The 16,105-nt window shown below is 36.0% G+C and overlaps 1 long non-coding RNA gene across 1 annotated transcript; it reads right to left on the reverse strand.

Annotated features, from left to right (window-relative positions):
* Positions 1–839: 839 nt before the first annotated feature.
* On the reverse strand, positions 840–3,308 carry LOC120083662 (uncharacterized). Its single transcript, XR_005483490.2, has 3 exons — positions 2,433–3,308; positions 1,676–1,766; positions 840–1,321 (listed from the first exon to the last, which is right to left on the reverse strand). It is a non-coding gene; the product is annotated as an uncharacterized LOC120083662 (long non-coding RNA).
* Positions 3,309–16,105: the final 12,797 nt, after the last annotated feature.

Here is a 16,105-nt window from a genome sequence, read left to right on the forward strand (position 1 = left end):
TTTTATTTAGGAAGTAAGCGTTAATTATGTTTGATATACTTAATGACTTATCGTCTAATTATGAATTAAACAATATGAAGAGTTGGAAATATTTAAATATTGTACACATGAATAGGGATTCATGATCGAGATTGGTGTTAATTATTAATTTAATGTTTGATATTAAATTAATAGTCTTAATTAAATTGTTTAATTAATTATCTGAAATTAATTTATTTAAAATTAATTATTAGAATTAATTTTGTTTAACATTTTTTAAAAAATTAATTATTTGAATTTGGTGTCACTTTGAGATTATTCTGGTTTTGCATGATTTCTTCTTTAAATGAAAGAAAGAATTGCTGAGTTTGGGGTTGAATGGGTTGGCTATTGAAGCTTGAATTTCCTCTCAAAAGCCATAGTTCCAAATTCTCTCAAACTCTTTTTTCCCTTAAAATTGATCACAAATTTTGATCCCACAATCCGTTCTAAGGCCATAGAATAGCAAGAAAGACTCTAGTGGTGATCCACGAAGTGTTCCTGATAAAAAAACAACCAGAGGATTGCTTCAATTTTGAGCTACATCAAGGTTCGTTCTTCAAATTCTGTTTTTGCAGTTTTGAACAACCATGCTCGATCCATAAAATTGATGTAATTAAAGTGTTGTAGATCCAAATTACTTTCACTTGCATGTTCTTTACTCCTTCACATGGTTAGTCAAGGATAAAAATTTGGCTAGGTGTTGAACAGGACAAGAGTAGGTTTAACTCATCAAAATTTGGAAATACTTAGAAGATTGAGAAGTACCAACCTTGAACGCATAGAAGGTTGTTTTTAGAGAGTTGTACCAAGAAATCTCAAGAGAAGTTCACACTTGGAACATCTAATTTAGAAAAATAAGGTTGTTTTTGGCACATGAGAAGTTCACAAGTATAGAACATCTACCTTGAGGAGAGTTGCTGTCACACCCCCCTCTCAGGCTACCTTTTTAATCTAGAAAGCGGTGTGAAGACAGCAGATGCAAAGCCTCTTATGATACCTATTGCCCAACACATCTTGTAAACCTATCTCCTCACTTTTGGAACACCTAATGAACAAGTATACAACATATGTGTTTCAACAATTAACTTATCCCTATAAAGCAACCACATAAAATTCTCACTCCAAAGTAGGCCTAAACATCACCAACTTATTTACATATATTCACAATCAGAGTGTGCATCTTGTATATCAAAATTTATTATCGCATGTCTGAGACCTAAATAACTTCAGAGTCTATCAAGCTCTACTGTTTTGTGGCAGATGACAACTGTAAGCTAGGCTCTGAGACTTCGATCGCTATCTGGGAAGGAAAAATATTTTAAAAAGTAAGTTTGGATGCCTAGTAAGTGACTATTTGAGGTAAACATTTATACACATATATACTACAAGATACATAAAATGAATAGCATCTAAAAACATTTATATAGTTTTAGGGTTTAAATATGCTTTTCACTAAGCTCATGGATAATAAAAATATCAAACATATTATAATAGCTTTGAAAACCCTAAAAACACTTCGAACAAACATATTAAAATCCTTGTACCCTTTTTAACCTTAGTTGGGTGGGGCTCCTCTTGCCCACACTTCCAAATTGAAACCTTAGCTAAAGTGGAATTCTACATCACCAATAGCATTGATAATAATCATACATACACGTAGAGATCTTCCCTAGTTACTTTTATCTCCTTCAGCATTAGGGTAGAGAACAACCCTATATGCCTTCTTCTCCTTTGGTAGCAAGGACCTGGATACCTTCACAACTTTCAGTATCGAGTTTCATAACTAGGGTACTAAAATCATGCTTTTAATAACACTTTGTAATAGAATTCATCATAAACACATCATTTTGAATGAATATCATCAATAAAATACACAATCAATAGGAAGGCTTGCATCAAATACCACATACTGAAAACATTATACTCCAAAATATTTTAACTAATCATTTTACTATAATTCCCTTAACCCCATCAACTCATAACAAGTTTTAGGGTTTAAGCATCCTTAGCCTTTTAATAACAACTCATAACACTTTGTAAGCATCCTTAGCCTTTAAACTATTCAAACAAGTCCAAGAAAAACAACCTTAAATCTTCCAAATCTATTGTAAAAACCATTTTTCGAGTTCAAGTATCTTATAGTTCCAAAAAAGTCTTAACCAAATAGCCCCAAATTACTTAAACAACCTTAAATCTCAAAAAATAGGCAGATGGGCAAAAGATGACAGACATCATCTTCTTCCTTCAGATCACTAATTTTCTGTAAGTTACTCTGTTTTTCGATAGCTACTTTCAAGATTTTAAGCTTCAATTTCATCCAATCCAACCCAAAAGTCACTCAAATTTCTTCTTCATAACTCATTAACTACCTCAAAATTAAATTACCCTATAGGTTAGAGTTCACGAATTACCTTGGAAACCTTGAAATTTCGATTGAATCCCAATTACCCTGTTTCTGCAAAATTTTGCGCAATCCATTATTTTTTTCAAAATTGATGGTCTTTCCAAATTCATTCTCCTTAAGCAGCCTTCAAAGTTCTTCCATACTCGATCCTCTTCAACTTTTTGAAGAAAACATTCCAATTGCTCAACTAGTTTGAGAGAAATTCTTCAAATTCTCCATGGGTACACACCCTCTACATGACAGCAACGTTTACAACTTTCAGCCTTTAATTCACCAATTCCTAAACCAAATTCCTTCAAATTTCTTGCATTAAACTCAATAAAAAACCACTTAACTAACTAACTTGAGAATTTGAAGCTTTAAACTTCCTTAAATACTTCAAAATCAGATCCCAAAAATATCCCTGCTCTGCTTCAACTGAATTTTCGTGTAGCTTTTGTTTGCCTATAAATTCGTCAACCATCCATAGTTAGCACAAACATACTTCATGAAAACTGTTAATAAACCTCTTATCTTACTAACCCCAAAATTTTAGCTTCTAATTCCTTTCCTAGAGCTCGAAGTCATCAAAATACCACAACTTGCTCGAAACTGTCCGAATTCAGACCAACCTCAAGTCTTTTCCGTTTTTCACCATCTTTCCGGTTGAGATTCACTCTGATAGCCTTGGTCGTCTTCTCCACTCAATTTCCTATGGGTTATGATAGAAATTCAAAAATTGCACGATGAATTTCTGAACACCGACCTTCACAATCTGCTACTTTATATGTCCTGTGAGCACTTTTTTCTTCTCCTTTAAAATTTTGTCACAGCTACTTTAAATGATTACCCCACTAAATTTTGCTAATTTCCTCCCTTTTTTTCTCTTTTAAAAACTTGCATAATTTCCTCTCAATTCTTTTAATATTGTACCAAATTTAAAACATGAAATTTAATCAATTCTTTACGCTGCTCTCGGTTACAGGAAATTTTTCCTATTGATTCCCTTTCCCCTTTTGTTAAAACTTAAACAATTAATTCCTTTTAATTTAGGACCATTTTAAATATAAAAAAATATTTAAAAATATTTACACTTTATAGAAAAAAGTCTCAAAAGTACAAAAGACTTTTGGAACATTTTGCTATAAGTAAATATTTTTGGGATTTTTTTATTTATAAGAATTTTCCTTTAATTTATATCTAAATAAATATTAAATACTTTTCTCCCAATGCCACATTTAATTCTTCCTTAATCACTCCACTCTTCCAATTATTTAACCAAGTTTCATCTCTTTTCTTTTATCACCTAGAAAATTTCCTTTTAATTGTATTTTAAGAAATCTCCCATTATTCACTAATTTCGTTTCCCCCTTGAGTTCCATACTCAATTAATTCCCCTTAATTGCATATTCACATACTCTTTTTTTATTGAAACACCTTAACAAATTACCTTACTTAACATGCTTTTAAGATAATAAGTAACATTGTAAATTCTCAAACATAGACATTAAGGAATTCAAAATCTAGTTTACAGTTGCACCAAATAATCTCAAAAGAAGCAATTGGACGCATACTTTGAGATGTATGAGAGCACTTGGATGCATAATTGGAGAATATAGGAGTTTGGGCACATACTTTGAGAATGGTGCATTAGACATCAACATTAGACAAGAAAGGGAAGGCCATCTTGGATTCATGACCTCCAGAAATTGGCCTTAGTACATCTTGGATACATAAAGTGTAAGCCCTAGAACTTTCTCTTCCATTTCCTAAGTAAAGTTTGCTTGTATTGCTCTTTGTGAGATGAAAGACTTAAACACTTAGAAAACTTAAACTTAAAGAGTGAATTGGGAAGGAAAGATTAGGCGTTGAGCTTGGAAAATGAAGACAAGAGGGAGTTGTGTGGAGAAGAGTTATAGGTAGGAAGAGTCAAATGTTGGAAGATGTACCTCATAAGAAATTAGCATAAAAGATTTTGGCTAAATGTTAGAAAAGAAGACAACCTATGTGTTGGTACATAAGGAGGGGCCATGCGAAGGCATAGGACAAGGGGCATGGCGTTGAGAGGTTGGCCAAGCCAAGCATTGAGGGATGTGTTGAAGGAGCCATGCATTTGTGCCATGCGTTGAAGAAAGGAGTATGTGACCGATAAGGGTGTTTGATGAGACGGACATCTCAATTATGTTTTATTAGATAAGCCTTAGAAAAATAATTACATTTTAGTTATTGGATTAGGTGGCCTAATATTAGTCTTAAGACAACAATTGATAGCATGCGTTTTCCTAATCTGATGCATAGAAGGCATGCAGTCGATGGTATAAATAGGGAGGAAGAAGAGAAACTCGGTTTGCTCAAACAATTCAAGAAAATATTTTTGTAGAAAAACTGACGAATCTGTGAAGAAAGTGACCGATGACTACCATGGTGAAATTCAATAAAAAAAACTACTGAAATTTGAAGGAAACTCGAGCTTATTCTGGGTTTTAAGAAAATCCAAGCAAGGAGGAAACTTTGTTGAATTTTAAGCTATTGAGAAGGAATTAGAAGCTCGATTTTAGAGGTAAGTTAGTTCAGAGGGTGTTTAAGAGGTTTATAGAAAGATTTTGATTTAAAATTAGCTGAAAATGATAATTTGAGTACTGAAAGTGCAATCTGGAATTAGGTGTTGAAGAAGGAACTGTCGACTGCATATTGAAGAAGCTAGGCATTGAGGTTAGGTTGTCAGTGTGGCATTCAACGCAACGCGCACCAATAGCACACACTATGCGTGTATCAGCACCCGTCAACGCCTGTCCATCTATCCCCACACACCTTCACACCAGCACTTGGCACATAGGCACACAACGACCAGCATACGCTTGCAACATCCAACACCTAGTCTCTCAAGCGTTCGACGCCCAGCCGCATGCTATCAATGCATCGTCCCTGTAAGTATACTGCTAGCAAGACCACTTAACGCGCACCCTTTGCGTGGTCTGCCACCCACCTACCCAGCTTGTGTGTATCCTGGCGCCCATGACCTACTCATTTGTGTGACTAACTGCCCGTCATCCTACAACAAGGTTTGGTCTAGGTCATTTGGAGTTTTAATGAGTCATTTTGAGTTTAGTCAAGTCTTCATAGATTTTTAAGCTGTGAAATGACAAAGTATAGAATCTAAGCAGAATTTAGAAGGTAATCAGGAATTATGAGAAGAAGTGGGACCAATGAGGAGTTTAGGGAAATCTAGTAGTTAACATGGTAAAGATTAAGGGGATTACTGGAATATAAGGTGACTTTTGTTGGAATTATGGAGTTATTGGAGTCATTTGAATTGACTAATGAATAAAAAGTGATCAAGAGTTTATAATTTGTTTTAGGATTTGTCTAAGTTTGGGGTAACTTGTAAATCAGAGGAGCCAACCTAAATTAGTGAGTGGTTATTTTCAAGTTTTTCAGTATAAAACTACCTATGATATTATAGCATCGTATGATTTATGGAAACTACTGGCATGATCTGATCCATAAGATTATTATGTTTGAAAAACGTGTTTTCTCCACTGTTTTGCCTACTTCTCAAATTCGAAATGTTTTGTTGTAATTGTTTATGTTAAAACTATGATTTGCTAACTGGGTTTTGTTATCATAATTCTAAATATATTTAAGCTACAATAATTTCTTATGAAAGTTCTGATGAATTATGAAAAAGGACGTCTTTAACTACTAGATTGTAAACTTGAGGTGATTACCCTGTTGCATGAATGAGTTCCGTAGCAACCATCATATATTAAAGGATCACCAGTACCGAAGGTATGGTAAGGTACACGAAAACCTACAGGCAAATAGATGATCTCTAGAACCAAAGGTATGGTAAGGTATATGGAATCCAACATTCTTAGCCTAATATAGGTCTTTGGGACCCATCTTAGCACACATATAAGTTTTGGGTCATGTATTGGAGTGCCTAGACATTTGGGGACATTTTCTGCATGCACATATGAGAATTTTCAAAGTGTTAACACTAAATGTTAAAGATTACTCTTCATCAATTAAGGTGTTGATATCGATGATTGACAGTTTCTCAACTTTGGCCAAGGCTATTTCGACGTAGTATGTTATTTGCACTAGCCAAGGCTGAGCATCTTCTTAAAACACTTTCTTTATGTTATTAGTATTTTATAATTGAAATACTTGAAATTCGTGATCATGCCACATTTTCATGACTAATAATTGTTACAAGTGTTTTTAATCCATGTATATTATGTTTGAAAATATAATTGATTACTTTACGAGGTTCTTCTGCAAGATACCATTTTTGTTAAGTTTATAAATGTTTTTCAAAGCAAAACCCTATGTTCGTATAGAGGTACCACTCACTGGGCTTTAACTCGTGTTCTCTTTGTTTTATGGTTTTTTTCCCTAGGTAGCAATTGAGTTCCAGGAAACTACTGTGTTGTCATGCCCTGCTGAAGATTGACAACTCCACATAGTATGAATATAGATTTTGTTGGCATACTTAAGGAGAGCCATGGGGGTTGTAGTGGCTTGAAAGGGGGTTAACATAAGCATAGGGTTGTATATATATCTATAAATATTTATGTATTTTGGATCCAAGCATTGGATGTATAAAGTTTTCTTTTGTTTACCTTGAAGGCTAAGATATGAGGGTTGCATGTATCTGTTAATATTGCTTATCAGGTTGAGAAGATGAACAAGTTATAGGTAGGTAGTAAATGTCATAAGAGGGTTGATATTTGCTATTTTTACATCTTTTTCTAGGTTAGGAGGGTGATCTGGGAATGGATGTGACATAAGGACTATAATATATGCATAAGAAGGCTATGCTTGAATTATAAGGAGTGGAAGTATGCTCGAACGCTTTGGAAAAATAAACAAAGGAGAAACCACGTGTTGAGAGGGAGACAAAGACCAAAGAAGGGAGGAAGATGTGGCTAACTCTGATGTGAGAATACTTTAGGAATTGACACTTAGACAAAATTGAAGTAGGAGCTGTCAATCAAAGGAATGAGGTGAAAATGACATGTATGATTTAGAAAGTCTATAAATACCAAGAGGAGGAGCCCATTTCACTCATTCACTTTGAAATTTTTCAAAAGCAAATCCAAGGGGAAGGTGTGAGAGGAAGGAATTAGGAGGTTGAGGTAAGAAAGAGGAGGTCGACTGATAACTTGTAGAAATACAAGTTATTTATACCATCTTATTTAGAATATGCGGCAAAAAGAATGAAAAAGTTGCGTCAAACATATAGAAATTGACTTAGAAACGCAAAAGTTGTAAAATGTCGAAAGCACACCCACTAACCCCATTGCGATGGCAAAAAGGGATGTACAAGTCTTTGTTTTGCAGGAAACAAGTATCACCACATGCAACGATCGCTAAAGGACAAAAAGAGCAACGCATGCGACAATCGATAGCGGCTTAAAAAGAACAATGCATTTGCATCGCATGCGACGACCGATTATAGATGAAAAGAGCGACGCATTCGTGAAAAATTCTGAAATTGTATAGCTTTCTGTTGTACGGCCTAATAAATTGAATGTGGAGCAGAGCGGACGTTTCCACCAAGCCTTGGCAGAAAAAGTAACTTTTCATAGCGGTACCACTGACGAAGGAGGTGCTAAGGTCTATAAATAGCTACATCAATTCCAAAGAGAGAAAGGTTGGTCTGAAGAAACATTGATAGAGAATCCGAGAGAGGCTGGTTTGAAGAGACATTGATAGAGAATCTGAGAGAGGCTGGTCTAAAGAGACATTTAGAGAAAATCCGGGAGAGAGAAGAGACAAGTCCGAAAGGGAAGTCTCAGGAGCCAGAAATTCATTCACAATCCCAAAGAGAAGCTTTGTGCAAAGATCATTTCCGCCTGGGGAACTATCCTAAGAAGGAAGTTTTCCACTTCACTCCTCCTACACGCCAGCAAGCTAATCAACTCCGTTCAGGATCCATGTCAAGACATTGACATGTTGTCCTTTTTTATTCTCACTTTTTGTTCATCAGTTGTGATTCATTTCTAATCTTTCATTCATCCATCAGTAACAAACGCTTTATCGTTATCTTTTAATATCATTATCATATTCATCTTCATCTCTCTGTTCACCACCATAAATTCATCTTCCATTTCTTTCACCATGTGTAACTAATCCCTTAGGGTAAGGGGGAAGGATTAAGCGAGTAAGTTAACCCTTGTTGAAGAAATCAGCAAAGTTTAGCTAACGCATGCTCAACGACATCTTCACCTATGAGAGCAGAAGTGAAGATGTTAATCCATCTCTCGAAAGAAGGTTGATAGAATGCGTTAACTAAAGCAAGAAGTATTTCCAAAGATGGAAACAACCTTGCGTTCACAACGTTCATCCCTGATTCACCATAGAGATATGGGAACGCGGCCGATCACTAAGAGGTGTAAGCCAAGGGAAAGCAGAATCTTAGTTGCGTCCTCAACAGGATTGACAAACTTGCGATGTCCTTTCCCCCAACCCGTTCTCTTTCTGACACATTTCACAAGACTTGCCATCGCATCCCATCATACACTTGCACAACTTCTCAGTTATTCATTTATTTGTTTATTTATTTGTTTGTCACCACATTTTAGTTTGTCGTCATATTTTACTTTTTACACAATTCATTATTATTTTTTGGTCGCATGTATCACACTAATATCATATCTAGCATCACAATCCCCATTTTCGATCTCAGATCACTCTAAGAAACTTGCGATGGAATTATACATGGTTCCAGCACAAGAAAACTTATGACACGCACATACTTCATGAACGAATACTACGAACACATCTAAGCAGCATCGCATACTTTCTTAAAGCATAGTATCGCATTTATTATCGAGAAGCGTGATTTAGAAATGCATATCATCATCATAACACATCAATCATCCATCCTTTGCGGTGGCATTACGTATGCCGCATTCGACAAATTCAATTCAACATCGACCGTCACCGTCATTGTTCGTCGACAAGCTATACGTCCAACTAAAGAAAGGGAGGTGTCCAACAAGCTGAGTATGAGCTGAGGAGACCATCTATGCATCCAACAGGAAGGGTTATGCGTCTAACAGGTCCGGGGAGGACTATCCTTGTGCCCACTGTTGTTTTTGGTTGACAAAAGTTTGGTTTTGGATCCATTGAAGTTGTTAAGCTACATTTATGGCCAAGAAGGTATTCTAAGGTTATTTTTAGCCCTAATTTTGGATTCTAAGCTAAATTTAGATAAATTAAAAGAGTTAGAAATTGAGGAAAATTGCAGATCCAAGAAGAGACTAAGAAGTTGGGAAGGCTTGGGGAAAGTGGAATCTTTGTCATTGAACTGTGAGTGATTTATTTTCAAATATTTTGGTTAATATACTATGTATGATAGTATTATCTTTAGATGCAAGAAAGTATGTTTTACATCGAAATTTAATCTACTATTTCCACATGAGTTCTTTGGAAATAACGCTTTGGATTGGTAAAATTGGTTTAGAAACTCATATTTATGGTGGTTTTGATAGAAATGGATTTCAAACCACTAAGTTGTAAAAATAGATTTCAAACTATGTACCTTGAAATAAGGATTCCCTATATTCAAGTACAAAGAGAAGACATACAAAATCCTGGATTTTTTATACTCGAGGAGATGAAGATATCCAGGATTCTCCATTGGAGGGAAGTATTTCTTTATAAACTTCTCTACTACTTGTTCCCATGAGGTAATCTCCCTCGGTTCGAGAGAGTATGCCCATTTTCGTGCCTGATCACACAACAAAAACGGGAACAAAGTTAGTCGAACTTCCTCGATGGAGATATTAGGGAACACAAAAGTGTTGCAGATCTCTATGAAACTCCGGAGGTGGGCATGCAGGTCCTCGCCATGCCTTCCACCAAGCTGTCCGGTAATTTGGATCATCTGCAGCATCACTGGTTCATTTCGAATCTCGATCCGTCAAGAGCAGGCCTCAGGATTCCTAGGGAGAAATCGTGGAGGTTGGGCGACATAGTCCCGAATGGGCCTATTGCGGTTCGTAAATAGGATGGGATTCGCCATGACGTTATTTTCATTTGGTGCTCTATTTCCTAGTTACTCTACCATTATTGGATTTTTGTTTTGTTGTTGGCGGTTGGTTCTCAATCTGCATCAGAACGTTCTTTCAATCTTTGGGTTGTAATTCGTCAGAGATTGAAATCTGCAAAGAAGATCACAAAATTACCGTTAGCACACTGTATTGCCGAAGTCTCCGGCAACGGCGCCAAAAACTTGATGCGTTATTTTATGCGATGAAATAATGGTAGGGGTTGGAAATAATGGTAGGGGTTGCGGTGATGGAAAATGTGTTGTGCAAATAAGTTTTCTCAGCACAACCCAAGTATAAATCCTACTGAGTTTCCTAGTAAGCCCAAGGTCGAACTCAGAGGCTAAGGAAAACAATATGCGTCAATAATTTTTAGATCAGTTTGCGGTACCAATAAATCAAAGAGTGGTTGATTTTTTGTGTACAGTATAAAATGTATGTGGGGGAGTTAAGAAAAGAGTTAATAATACGAAAGATGCGATGAATATGCGGGGGAACGGGTTGAGAAGGGGTTCAGCTAACACTTCCTAGGATTGCGTTCATGTTATGCGATCATGCTACACACATACAATAGCAAATCATCTCTCGACGCAAATGCTACGGCTTCTAGTTTTAGAACGCATGCGATATATGCGATCATGTCTATAGGACCTACACATAAGCCTCTATTCATGTCTATGCGATGACAATGGACACACACACATACAAGGCGACCGCATAATACCATAACCTATCTCTAGGGTGCATGTGATGCATGTTAACAAACAAAGCTTATCTCTAAGTCTCTATCTCTTGCTTATGCAGATCTAATCTTGCTCTCTCGAGTCTAGATTCTAACCTAGCTCTCTCAAGTCTTAGGTTCTTTCTTTAGACTCTATCTCGAGTAACTCTAAAAGGGTGATGGGCACAACATAAGACAAGATGATCGCATGCGATGAAGATCCTAGGTCATGTTAGCTAAGTGCTTCTCAATCCATTCGATAAAGTTAGCTACTCATGCGTATTTTACAGAGAGTGAACAGATGTAGAAGTGCAAGTTTCATTCTATATATATAAAATCGAAGTACAGAATGATAATGCGAAGTAAGAATAAAGAGCCTGGTAGCAATTTCTTGAGCCCCAAGGCTTTTACACTGTTCTTCTCTACTCTGCTCAAAAGATATTCTTGCTTTTGATGGAACACGAGACATATGCAGCAGAAAAAGGACCTAATTACACTCTAATTACTTTTAATTAAAAGGAAATTAGCGTGCAATTGAAGGAAAAAACAGTAAAATAAAATGGATAGCATACAACCTTTAAAGCTCCCGAAAAACGCTTTTCCTCACTGAATCTCGATCCGAACTTTTCCGCACCATTACTAGAGTTGACCTACTATCCTCTGGACTCAGAACCAGAATGTGGGACTCGATGGATGAAGAAAATCGAGAGAGAGAAAGAGATGGAAAAAGAAATGGATTTTCTTTTGGTTTGGGTTTTCTTTTTTGAACTTCACTCAAAGAAAAGAGTTTTTTTCCAGCCCAAATTTTGAAAACTATTTTGGCAAAAAAAGGCAAAAGTTTTTAATCCAAATTCAAAAGCCCATTTTATAGAAAAAACCATGCAACATTTGCATGAAACAAATCCATAAAAACACAACACCTAGAATCCACTATCTAAGTGGGCTTAATGTCTCCACTATAAGCCAACATCTAGCCCACTATTTTGTTAGTGGAATTATCCAACAACAGTTTGGATTTTCCCACTAACTTTAGTCAAAGGGCAAAATAGTCATTTTGTCAAAGTCAAACTTTGACCAAAAAGTCAACATTTTGACTTTTTATGATTTTTTCGTGTTGACTAATTTTGACCTCCCGAGCATGAATCCGCATTCGTTTTCTCGAAATTCAAATCACATTTGAATATAAGGTCGGTCAAAGTTTGACTTTTCAATGTAAAAAGTCAACTCTGACTTTTTACATCTTTGACCATTTCATTATTTCCGAGCTTTAGAATATGAACATATTCATATTCTTGATATTTAAATCACATTTAAATATTAAAGCTGTATCTCTAAACTGAAAACCCGACCACTATATCACATATACTTGTCGGTTTCTCTTTCCACCTAATTCGAACAATTCGAATTATTCTATCATACTGTTCTAAGTTTATTCCATATGAGCTAGTAGGGGAACCTAATGGACCTATAGATCATGGGCTTCAACAATCCGAGATTAGCTGGCTAAAACTCTTTTAGACGGAGCTAATCAACATTCGTTAACTAACGGGTCATTCCACTATAGTCCCGTAGTTGCACTACCTTCACTATAGATATATTTGTGTCCATTTGATATAACCATGATTAGTAAGCTAATCCTTCACAGGTTGTTCGTAATCTCAGCTGGGTCATAAAAACTGTTTTACCCCCAAGACTACATCTTTTCCTTAAGTTCTACTGATCCTCGCTAACGAACAATTGGTTTAAGGTCCAACCTATAAACCGAATCCCTCTCGGGCCAAGGAGAGGGTGAGGTCTCTTGTTCAAGACCTGGATTCAGTACTAAAGGGAACAACCTATCTACTATCCCTATAACGAGTAAGAGTGAATTCCGTCTTGTACCCTATGTACCCAGCTATCCACCTGATCTTACCCCTGAAATGGGAGGCTTATTGGGCCAGCGATAATGAGCTGCCCTCACCTATGCAGATCTAAGGATAATTCCGAGTGAACAGGAGTTCATAGTTAGCTCAGGATTAAGATTAAGTTATCTAGGTCATCAATTAACGAAATAATCAGTTTTATACGTAAAACGGCATTTAGAACGTAAAAAGTGACTATTTCATGGTTCAGTCTTATGCAAACTCACTGTATAGGATGCCTTCACTCACATATCTCTATATGAACGATTTAGGATCACATCGTTTGTACTAACTACAAAGTGGGCCGCATTCATAGTGTCCCCAGAATAAGGCGCCCAACCTTATTCATATACTATAGACCATTTTGGCTATATATTTGAACTTGATCCACATTTATGTCACTACATAAAGTTCAAACTACATTAAATAGCTTCAAGACCTTAGTTTATTGGATTCAAGATTACAATTTCAATAACAACTTTATCGAAAAACAAAACAGAATATGTTTATTAATTTACAAACTACGAGTTTTAGAACATAAAATCCAACAGCTCTCGCAAGAGTTGGCCCTCTCTCTATTTTTCCACACCTCCCGGGTTCTCTCTCGAGCTGACCAGGGCAATCTTCTGGCGTTTCTTCCCTTCTCTCGCTCTGCCTTTAAAGTAAAAGAAAACTATGGACAAGGCTACTTCTATCTAAAGATAAAATTATCTAACTGAACGAACTCTAAAAACTGGCCGAACTCCTTAGTTGAAGGTGACCTTCAGTATTTATAGATCTTCGGGGTGAAAGGCTTCTTCTCTCTTATGATTGCACTGATGGGATGGTATTAATTCTCTGTCTGATGCGCCGAATATTTGTCACCGAAAAGTTGAGTGTACTTGCTACAGTAGATCGTTAACAGCTTGTCAACTTAATTCGAAATCGACCGTCATCAGCTTTCTGTCCCATCGTGATTTATTACGCTTTTCACCCAGATGCGCCCACCATGATGGGCCGGCTCTATGCGGCAACCTTCTTGAGCAGATATTCGCGAGCGCAAATGATCGCATAGCCTTGCGTTAACACAATCTCTTAATGCACTCGGCCGTTGATTTCTTTGGATCGCATTTTCCACCTTACGTCAACGCATTTTTTGCACAAAAATACATAAGTTAGTTGTTTTTAATGTGATTGACACATGCGACCACAATATTGTGAACTTAATACTTTTATACGCAATATTGTGTATTTTTATCATCACAATACTGCATTGTTTTATAACTTTGCGTTGTAATAACGTACATTTTTGCCCGTTATTACATCCCCAAATTTAAACAATGCTTGTCCTCAAGCATAAGCTAAAGATTTCCTTTAGAAAGTCAACCGCCTTCTCTTTTCGAGATTCCTCAAGGATGTCTTATTAAAATCCTATACACCAAAATCTCCTTAATTCTTATCCAGATTTCTTCTTAAAATATTTCTAAAATTTAGGGACTGCAAGTTTAACCTTCAAAAAGACTTTACAAGATTCCAGGGCATCGCATGATTTATTTCATAAAGAAAAAACTTTTCACGGGGGTGTTTTCAAATGATTTTTATCCTTGCATTTTTTAGACCTTTTTTTATGACCTTTGCATTGTAATAACGTGCATTTCTGCCCGTTATCAGATACGTTTAAGGAAATTTATGATCATGTCATTCTACTGTTTCGATAAGTTTTATCGGTTGATGCTTGTATTGAGGAATTTATTTGGATATTTTAGTATTCTTTTGTTGGTTTACCTTGAAAATGGTTTTATAAATGGTTTTCAAAAGAAAAACCTATTGTCGTATTAAAACACCAACATCAGGCTTCCTTGTTCATATTTTCCAAATGTTTTGTTTTCTCCCCCAGGTAGCGGAAAGAGTTGAGTTTTGGGTACCACACAGGGACGAGGTATGCCACACCATAGGATTAGTATTCTTTTTATAAGTTCAGTTTCTGAGAGTTCGAGTAGTTTGAAGTTAGGTTGGAGGTTGCAAACAATTTTTATGAACATATAAGTTGTATAAATTTTGAGTTGTTGTAATAAAATAATTAATTTCCAAGTTAAGTTGTTTACTAGTTTCCATAGTGGTTAAGCCAAACAGGTCAAGACAAATAGTAGTATCATAAAAGAGTGGTACCTATTGTCTTCACGCCTCCTTCTAGTGAAAGAAGTAAGCACGGGAGGGGGTGTGACAACTTTACTTGTGGAATCAGAAAACTTTATTTGTAAAGGATATTCTACCTACCTAACCTAGGAAAATTCCATGCAAAGAGGAGAATAAATGACTAAAGCGAAAAAGTCTAAGTTGAATCCAAAAAGAATGATAGATTGACCCTACCACACTAGACTAGATCTCAGCCAAATGAGTTTGATCGTAACAAGCCCTAATTAGATCAATAAGACTAGCTTAAAAAGATGGAGCTCTTCTCTTTAATAGCAGCCTCACTAATAGAATTGATTACAAAAAAAGAGCATGGGCATAAGATTGATAGCCCAAGGAAAGGGTGTTGATTCAATCAATTCTATAATCTCCGATCAAGAACATCAACGTATCCTTAGTATGTCAGGATCGAACCACTAGGCAGCCTAAGATAAAACTCCTCTAAGCTAAATTAGTCGTTAGAAAGCAGTAAAAGCATGGGGATTTTATTTGGTTTGAAAGGAAAACTAAATGCATGTATTTAGAGTACAGGAAAATAAGATAGATTGAGAGAGAAAAAGCGACATACAAGATTACCTTCATCGACTAAGAGATTGTTGGGCTATCTATGGATTAATTCATTGATTTATCATGCAACTTGAGTTAATGGGTTAACTGATTATCAAGCCTAGTCGACTATCTAAAAAAGCTAAATAGACACTCTTTTCAAAACCAAAGTAGGTGTCGGTTCCTAAATTAACTAAATAATGTCACGCAAGCCTATTCACTTAGTTAATCACATTAAGCTCATTGATTGATTAGAAAATTAGATTAAAATGGTCAAATTTAACCTAATTTATTTTCATTC

Source organism: Benincasa hispida, chromosome 12 (assembly GCF_027475165.1).
Source record: "Benincasa hispida cultivar pf3 chromosome 12, pf3_genome.v1.1, whole genome shotgun sequence".
Lineage (NCBI taxonomy): Eukaryota > Viridiplantae > Streptophyta > Magnoliopsida > Cucurbitales > Cucurbitaceae > Benincasa > Benincasa hispida.